General features: G+C 36.2%; 1 long non-coding RNA gene across 1 annotated transcript; it reads right to left on the bottom strand.

Annotated features, from left to right (window-relative positions):
* Nucleotides 1–3,349: 3,349 nt before the first annotated feature.
* LOC148981652 (uncharacterized) lies at nt 3,350–5,212 on the bottom strand. Its single transcript, XR_016168245.1, has 2 exons — nt 4,604–5,212; nt 3,350–3,804 (listed from the first exon to the last, which is right to left on the bottom strand). It is a non-coding gene; the product is annotated as an uncharacterized LOC148981652 (long non-coding RNA).
* Between the last annotated feature and the right edge of the window lie 3,858 nt (nt 5,213–9,070).

Below are 9,070 nucleotides of genomic sequence, written 5' to 3'. Positions count from 1 at the left end.
ATCACAACCAAACTCGGTGTGCATGAAGTCAAGACATTGAGGATGCTCAATTCCGGACGGATTTTTGATATCTCGAACGGTCTGGCCGTGGCGAGGAAATGAATTTTATGACTAAAAAAGGACACATAAAGTGTGTTATAACTTTGCTCATTTTACCTACAGTTACAAAACTTGCCACGTATATTGTTCTCGTCAAGCCGATCAACTTTCCAATTTAATGTCATTCGCTCTGAGCAACAGAAAGTCAGATATTGTAGTTTGAATGGATTTAAATCCCCTGCGATTCTCTCTCTCTCTCTCTCTCTCTCTCTCTCTCTCTCTCTCTCTCTCTCTCTCTCTCTCTCTCTCTCTCTCTCTCTCTCTGTGTGTGTGTGTGGGTGTGTGTGTCTGTGTGGGGAGGGGAGGGCTGTTGTCTGTGTTTATGTGTGTGTGTGTGGCTGGCTGTGATTTTTCCTACAAGTCCTTGTCTCTAAGTCCTTGTCTTTTTGCATAACAATTTTGCATAACAATATTTTTAAATGACAAAATAGGCATATAACCCCCATCTTTTAAATGTATAGATTGCTTTAAATAAAAGTAAGATTGTATTTGTAATTGAAGTTGAATGAATTTAAAATTCTTGTGCTATATTTCAATATATTTGTTTTCCTTAAGATTTTAAAACACTAACTTCATTCTTATCTGAATTACAAATATTTGTTTCTGTATAAAATAATACTCTGACTAAAAACACATTTGATGTTTTTTTTTGGTATTTTTATTTACATGTATTTATGTGTGTGTGTGTGTGTGTGTGTGTGTGTGTGTGTGTGTGTGTGTGTGTGTGTGTGTGTGTATAAAGTGCAGGTTTTTTTTTAGATAAAGTAGAATTTCTATAACTATGTTTTGAACTAATAAATCACTCTTGTGTGTGTTAAACACAATCTACTTAATACAGACAACTTCATTATAAAGATAAATAACAAATCCAAAAAATATATGATTATAATCTGACAAAAAAAGCCATTACAAACTATATTATTGGAAAATACACATTGCTCTTTGTATTGTTGTAAAATATTCATGAAAAACAAGATAACAAAAATCAAAAAGATAAATTATTTTAGATATAGCCATGTTTTAAATGTATAGCAGAGATGTTAATTGAGGCAGCAACATACAAACTTTCTAGAACAACATGGACCTGGATAGCTGGTTTTTATGGAGGACAGTGAAGAGGAAGAGGGTGCAAATCAAACAGCTCATTCTCAGACTACACAGCAAACAGCTTAAGTTTTTAGTGCTTTGTTTGAGGTTTTTAGTGCTCTGTCCTATCTATTATCAACATATAATAGATGGAACAGAACAAGAAAGGCAATTAATAATCTGTCATTGCGTCACTGCATTATGATATGAAAGGCTCAGTACAGTGTGGCACAAAACGCTTATGCGCATCCCGAGTGGAGAATGATGCGCTTAAAGCCACATGGAGTTACAGCGCACAGCGCATCGAGTCCGCATTGATGCAAGCTCTACAATACACTTCTTTTTGATAGTCAAAGCGGGGGTTACGTTTTTACACGTCGTACAGAATAACCCTAAAGGCACCAAGGTGGCGGTGCCACCGGCTTTATATTAAATATAAATATAGCTGTGAGCAGCGATAAAGGGCCAAAGCCGGCGGTACCACCATCCCGGTGCCTTTGGGTAACTAAAGGCATCGGGGTTGCGGTGCCACCGGCTTGGGCCCGCAATCGCTGCTCGCAGCTATATTTATTATTATTATTATTATTTATACGACTATTTGGGCACTTTTGGGGCCCTTAACATGCTCAAAAACTCTTGAAACTTAGCACACGGGTCAGAACCCGCGGCCATCAGGGCCGGGCTGAAGATGGTACCCGGGCGTGGCAGGGGGACTAGACAGCGCCCCCTGGAACGGGGTCTGAAAACTTGGTCCATAACTCAAACACGCTTGTATGTAATAATATGAAACTCGGTACACATGTTGATCTCATCGTTCATATATACCTCATACTATTACTTTTTACCCCAGCCCAACAGGAAGTCGGTTATTTAGGGTTGTTCATAAAACACTCGCAATGGAATTTGAAGTACTACTCCTAGAGAATTCAATCACACGGCACGAAACTCGGTCAGCATGAAGTCAAGGCATTGACGATGAAAGTTTGCGAGGGGATTTTTGATATCTCGAACGGTTTGGCCATGGCGAGGAAACGAAATTATGGCGAGAAACGTGAAACAGGAAGTGTGTTATAACTTCAGCATACATTAACTGATCTTGATGAAACTTCAGCAGTGTGTTCGCTGTAAGAGGACGATCACATGGATGTGACTATTGTGAGTCAAAGTTATAGCGCCACCAACTGGTAGCAGGAAGTGTGTCACTTTAAAAATGCTTTGAACTCACCCTTTTATTTTTACCCGATGTGCTTCAAACTTAATCTGTATAATGTAAATACATAGCAGATGAAGACCTGTGAATGGATTCTTGATATATTTGATACTGTTGCCGTGGCAACGCATCAAACTTGAAAATTCTTTTTTTTTATGATTTTGAGACTCTTAGCGGCTTTTGGGGCCCTTAACCTGTTAACCTTCAGCTCCACAAGGGGGCTCACAGCTGAAAATGACATGCCTGGATAACAATAAATACAGCTCCTGAGAACAGTGTACCACAGGCACAATTAAGGTATCTTTGGAAAGAAGACAGTTGGGACTCTACTAACAATCAATCAGATTTGATAATGCTCAAACAGAAAAAAAGTTATAAAAGTTAAAAGTGCCTCAAAAATAATGTGCGCCACAAAAATGTTTTAGTATTTCATGTACAAATATTTAAAAAAGACCTGGAGTAATTCAGATAGATAAAGGATTGAAAGCCACAAGTCTCATCAGTTTATATTTCAAATTTGAGGAAGATATAATGAACAATGGGGTTCCTGCAAACTTTTTTCCAAGACTATGTCAGTTCCCTTTCTCCCTCCCCCTGCCTGAGGCACATCCCCAGAAATAACATGCCCAAACTAAAATATTTGCAGTTGCTCAACTATTTGCACTACATGCACAATTTAGACATGTTTAAAAAGAAGACACTTTAGAGTGTATTACCCAACTGTTAAAGTTGAAAAAACTTACACAGACAAAAAGTTATAGAATTTAAAGTGTCTTGAAGGTAATTTATACTGCATGTAATATTTTACAATTTCATGTAAAAATAAATGAAAACAAACCTGTAGGAATCCAGTTAGGTAATTGATTGAAAGACATAAGTCTCATCAGTTTATATTTCAAATTTGAGGAAGATATTATGAAAAATGAGATTACTACAATATTTTTTCCAAGACTATGTCCAGGTACCAAGAAACCTCCTTGGATACATCAAAAAGCAACCTAATGACCAAATGTTATGCAGGGCACTGCAAGCTATTTCAGTCAATTCATAAAATAATGCAATTATAAAATAATACACACAACCATTAGACTTTATGCAAGTGATTTATTTGCACAACAGAACAAAAAAATATATATGTAAAATACATAAGTAAAATATTATGAAATATAAAAAATAAATAACTGAGGTTCTTTGCAATAGAAAATACAAGTGATATAAATACTGTACTTTGTTGGCTTGGCCTTCATATATTGCTTTAGTCCATTCCTAGCTTTTGATGCCACCATCCTCTTGACAATTGCAATGTTCTGAAAAGGATGGAAAAAGTGAAGAATAGTGAAGAAACTGAGAGCTTGCATCTCTGGCTGGTGCTTGGATGCCATTCATCATCTGAAGATTCAACTTGATGGCTGTTGCATGGGAAAGAATGGAAAGATAATTAGCACTGCATGTCAAGTAAATAATTCTGTTTAGTTTCTATATAGCTGGCCATTCATTCAACAATCAAACTGATGGGCAGTCGTTTACACAGCATTCGTACTAAAGCTCATCCATTCAATCAACAATCAATGGCCAGTGATATAGACAGCATTCATATGGATGACCAGACAAAGAACCAACAATCACACTGATGGCCGGCCATCAGACAGGAATGTGGCATTTTGAAAGCATACAACTCCTTCCTATATAGCACATATTTTCTGCAATTCTTCCCACCAATTTCTGCAAAAAACAAAAAACAAAAACAAAAAAAAACAATATATATATATATATATATATATATATATACATACAACATATACATTTACAGTACAACATACATCATATTTACAGTACAAATATTTGCATTTGTACTATAAATATTATGTATATTAGACTGTAAAAATATACAGTATGTGTGCTAGGAAAAAATGTATATTGCACAGGTGTCCAGCCCCTCCATCCTTCAGATAGCACACCACATGTGCCAGAAAAAAACGGCAAACAACTGCATAACCGTACAACGCATATAAATACATATATACAAATAAATAAATGCATATAAAGTAGCATAATCTTTTCAGACACAACTTTACACAATGCATTTTCCGTATGAAACAACTGGAAACCAAACACACTCTCTCTCTCTCTCTCACCCACCCACACACACACAGACACACATACGTATAATGTGTGCATGTTACATAAGTTATGTATAAAGCAACTCACCGAAAATTGGATAATCTTTTCCGCCCTCAAGCATAATTATCACCGTCGTCACGATCTTCTCATCACTCATCTTCTCATCAATGTCGACATAATCCATCTTCGAGTGATCTCGAATAACTACTTCAGCAGAAAAATACTTCTTTTGACAAATCATTTTATGACAGTCTGCATGTCTGCACGAACAGATGTTTGTTGACTAGCTACCTCTTAGCTTGTTATCTTAGCTCTTAGCTATAGCACTGCAGGCTGTCAAAACATGACGGCAGTGGGTGTGGCTCTGCAGAGCCTGAGTTTAGCTCCTCTACCGGACGGAGAGCAAATAAAAACATATGTTCGTGTGAGAAATTCAAACTTCCCGGGCATCGTTGGAATCGTGCACTGGTTGGCTACATGTTTTATCAGTCATATCATGTCGTTTCTTTTATTAGCTTTCGTTGTAAAGACAGAATGATATGATGTGCATATCATGACGTCAAAAAAACGGACTGCAGTGTTTGCATATTTTGAACTAGATATCGCTTATCTTTGTATTTGTGTGTGTGTGCGCGGTCGTAATTTGTTCATTACACTCTAATCAACACACCCATATAAGGGTCTGCTACCGGGAGTCTGTTTTCTATGGACTATTTTTTATTGCATAACAAAACCGCATGATATTCACCCTGAAGAAACGCGATGTAAACAAAGGAATAACCATGGATATTACAACATTATTTTTTCTTTGGACAAAAAATGCTCTATGGAATGTTATTCAGTGGACCCTCAGCTTTCCATTCAATCTGGAATTTTTAACAGTGGATGCGTGTCTGGCTCGTTATTACAAAATAATGGTGAGTACTCCGTTTTTGTTTACGTGCGTTTTTATGTGTACTGCTTACCTAAATGCAAGAAATAAATTTGTTATAAGCTTTCCATCGAAAAACAGTGCACTGACATCGATTCCCGAGGCTTAGACCTTTAAAATTATATTTAGTTTGCCAAGATTAATGATCTTCTTTCATGTTAAATCCATTCATAAACATTAAACTAGTGGGGGGGGGGGGGGGGCTTCAGAGCGCCGTCGGTTGCGGGTTTGAAAACTCTTGCAACTTTGCACACAGGTCAGATCCCACAGCCATCAGAGCCGGGCTGAAGATGGTACCTGGGTGTGGCAGGGGGGCTAGACAGCGCCCCCTGGAACGGGGTCCGAACACTTGGTCCATAAATCAAACACGCTTGCATTTAATAATATGAAACTCGGTACACATGTTGATCTCATCGTTTCATCTATACCTCACGCTCTTACTTTTTACCCCAGCCAAACAGAAAGTCGGCTATTGAGGTTTGTTTGTAAAACGCTCGCAGTGGAATGTGCAATACTCCTCCTAGAGAATTCAAACACACGGCACGAAACTCGGTCAGCATGAAGTCAAGGCATTGAGGATGAAAGTTTGCGAGGGGATTTTTGATATCTCGAACGGTTTGGCCGTGGCGAGGAAACAAAATTATGGCGAGAAACGTGAAACAGGAAGTGTGTTATAACTTCAGCATACATTAACTGATCTTGATGAAACTTCAGCAGTGTGTTCACTGTAAGAGGCTGATTACATGGATGTGACTATTGTGAGTCAAAGTTATAGCGCCACCAACTGGCAGCAGGAAGTGTGTCACTTTCAAAATGCTTTGATATCACCCTCTTATTTTTAACCGATTTGCTTCAAACTTCATCTGTATAATGTAAAAATACAGCAGATGTAGACCTGTGAATGGATTCTTGATATCTTTGATACTGTTGCTGTGGCAACAAATCAAACTTTAACATTCTTTTTTGATACTTTTGGGACTCTTAGCATGCTTGAAATTGCTTGAAACAGATAGATACAGATAGCTCGACAGATACATCACATTTATTAGCCAGTAGGCATGTGCAACTTTGGCAAAAGATTAAAGTAATGTCAAAAAAGTAAACACTAAAAGCCTCATATCTTCTAAAAATGTAATTATACATCATTTGTTTCTAAATTAAATTATACAAATATTATAATTAAAGCAGTTTTTCCCTTTTTTCATTTAAGAATTATGTTTACGTTCAAAAACAGCCAGAATGGTTGTAAAATTCAGAAGAAGAAAAAATAATCTGAGTCATACGTAGTGCTATACTGCCCTCTTGTGTTCAATATCAGTTAGGCGTATTGTGTATATTCCCACCGGTTAATCAACGTGTGACTCCGCTGGGACTCGGGAACTTTTAAATCGCTTACTTAAAACCGAAAGTCAAAATACAGATATCCGCACAAGACATTAATGTTGTGGAGTAGAGCAAGCATTTTAAATAAATTCCTATTAAGTAGGATTGAACTAAACAGAATGAACGTTCACTCTGTTCTGCTGGTTCCTCGCTGTTGGCGCGCACAGTTATGAATGCTTGTGCAGCCATGAGTTTTAGTTTAATTTTAAAATTAGCGCAATTTCGGGATTTGTATTATTTGAATTTATTTTTAAAAAACACAATGTTGAGTTTTATTGTAACACTGTTTAATCGCGCCCACGGTTATATTTTGTATATTATATATAATTATAATGTATTTCTGTATAAAATAATACTACAATAAAAAACACATTTGTGACCGACCTGATCCAGCAAAATTAGTCACAGTGACCCAAATTTAAAAATTGAGATTTTGATATTAATGGAAAGAGGACACTGTAAGCTTTCAAATGATACCTTGGTCATACCTTGAATGGTTGTAAAGATATACAGGTTTGAATTCTGGTCGTCTGCCCTTTTTTTCCAACAAGAAAATCGCTTTTAAAGTTTTTTTGCCCGTTTTTTTTTTTTTTTTTTTTTGATATCTTTCAAAATCCATAGCATTTTAAGGGATAAACTATTTATTTTATATAGCTTAATTTGACCAAATAGATTAACATATATAAATGCAATTTAACGAGGCTGAAACTCAACTTATTTTTAATTTTTTTGAAATAAATAATTAAAAAGTCACTTTTACAAAAATGTTCTAAAATCAGAAAGATTGAAGAGGAGTCAGAGAGAAATTCAGTTTTTATACGGATTAGCCCACATAAGCAAAGAGCAGTCTGTTTTCTTTCATTTTGAATGGTTGTCTTTAAAAGTAGACATTTCAATATATATGTCTGTGAGGATACCTTATACGCTGACTTTCGGTTCATGAGACAAGCTTCAGTTCACGTGCCGCGCGTCTCCGCGTCGTGATTAGGCCTAGCCTATTGTCTGCAATTTATTTCTTATTATTAAATCCTAGTAATTGGTTGATGAAACATTGATTTAAATTAAGATAATTATTTTAAAACGAAATTTACTTTAAAGAAAGGCTTTGTGCTTGCATGTTTAAGCTATGTGAAAGTTTTAGTGCTGCTTCCAGAGAACGGTCACGTTCGGATTGTTTTTCCTCATAAATGCGAACACGGAAAATAAAATAAAGATTTTATGTTCTGGAGAGAGTCAACCCTTCTTCATCCGGTGAGTATTACTTTTGGTTTGTGCAGTGTGGTTCACATAGGCCAATTTATTAAAATATTTAATTATCTGGGAATTGGATCTCCTCCATAATGCTGAAATTGCCCAATTTTAAAAAATTTAGTAATAATTTAAGTTTTGTGGTGTAAGTCTACGTATTTTATAATGTTAACTTCAAATAATACTAATAGTAATTTAAAGATGTTGTAGCTAGCATTGGGTCTGGACGTGAAGGATAACTTCGGGAGTTGAAGGGACGTGTCGGTGTCGTGATTCTGTCTTCTCACACCGCGACACAGGTTCGTGGATCTGAGTGTCGCGATCGTTACAGCCTTACATAGGCTATATTCTTCTTGCAGATAAATATACTCACGCAGTTTAGGTTAGAAGCCTCCAGTGAGTTCAACGTTTCAGGGGATACCCGGGAAATGCTCAGAGGTGACGAGGGGAGTTGAGAAGAGCAATGTTTATTTCAGCGAATTTAAAGCTTTGACAACTTTAATCGTTATTTAAATACCTTTACTCAATTATCTCGACTACGAAACCCTGTGAGATTATTTTTGAATGTCTGTTCTTTGAAATTAGCAAATATATATATATATATATATATTTTTTTTTTGTTATTTCATGGTTTTTCCACATAATCGGCCCATATCTTAAAATGGAAGGTTGCAACTTCCGACTCATTTCGCCAGAGCGGGTCACATTTGATTTTTATTTTTTAAACAATGTAATGTGTAACCTAAAAATAAACAGATTATTTGATAAATGGTATATTTAAATCTGCATATTGTAGCCTAATATCTGCAGGGCAGCCTAGTCTTAATAAATGTATGCTTCATTTTTCATTAGTAAATTTGATCAATAAATTCAATAATTTAGAATAATAAGACACTATAGGGCTGTTACCCTAGGTAAGGCTGATCAAATTAAATCGGTTACACAATAATGTTACGAGATTGGTTTAACAGGAGTCAATTAAAAATCGCTGT

The sequence above is a fragment of the Pimephales promelas genome, chromosome 4, assembly GCF_988280905.1.
Source record: "Pimephales promelas chromosome 4, fPimPro1.hap1.1, whole genome shotgun sequence".
NCBI classification, from domain to species: Eukaryota; Metazoa; Chordata; class Actinopteri; order Cypriniformes; family Leuciscidae; genus Pimephales; species Pimephales promelas.
Note: the sequence above shows the minus strand (reverse complement) of the source record. Positions and strands in the feature narration are given on the sequence as shown.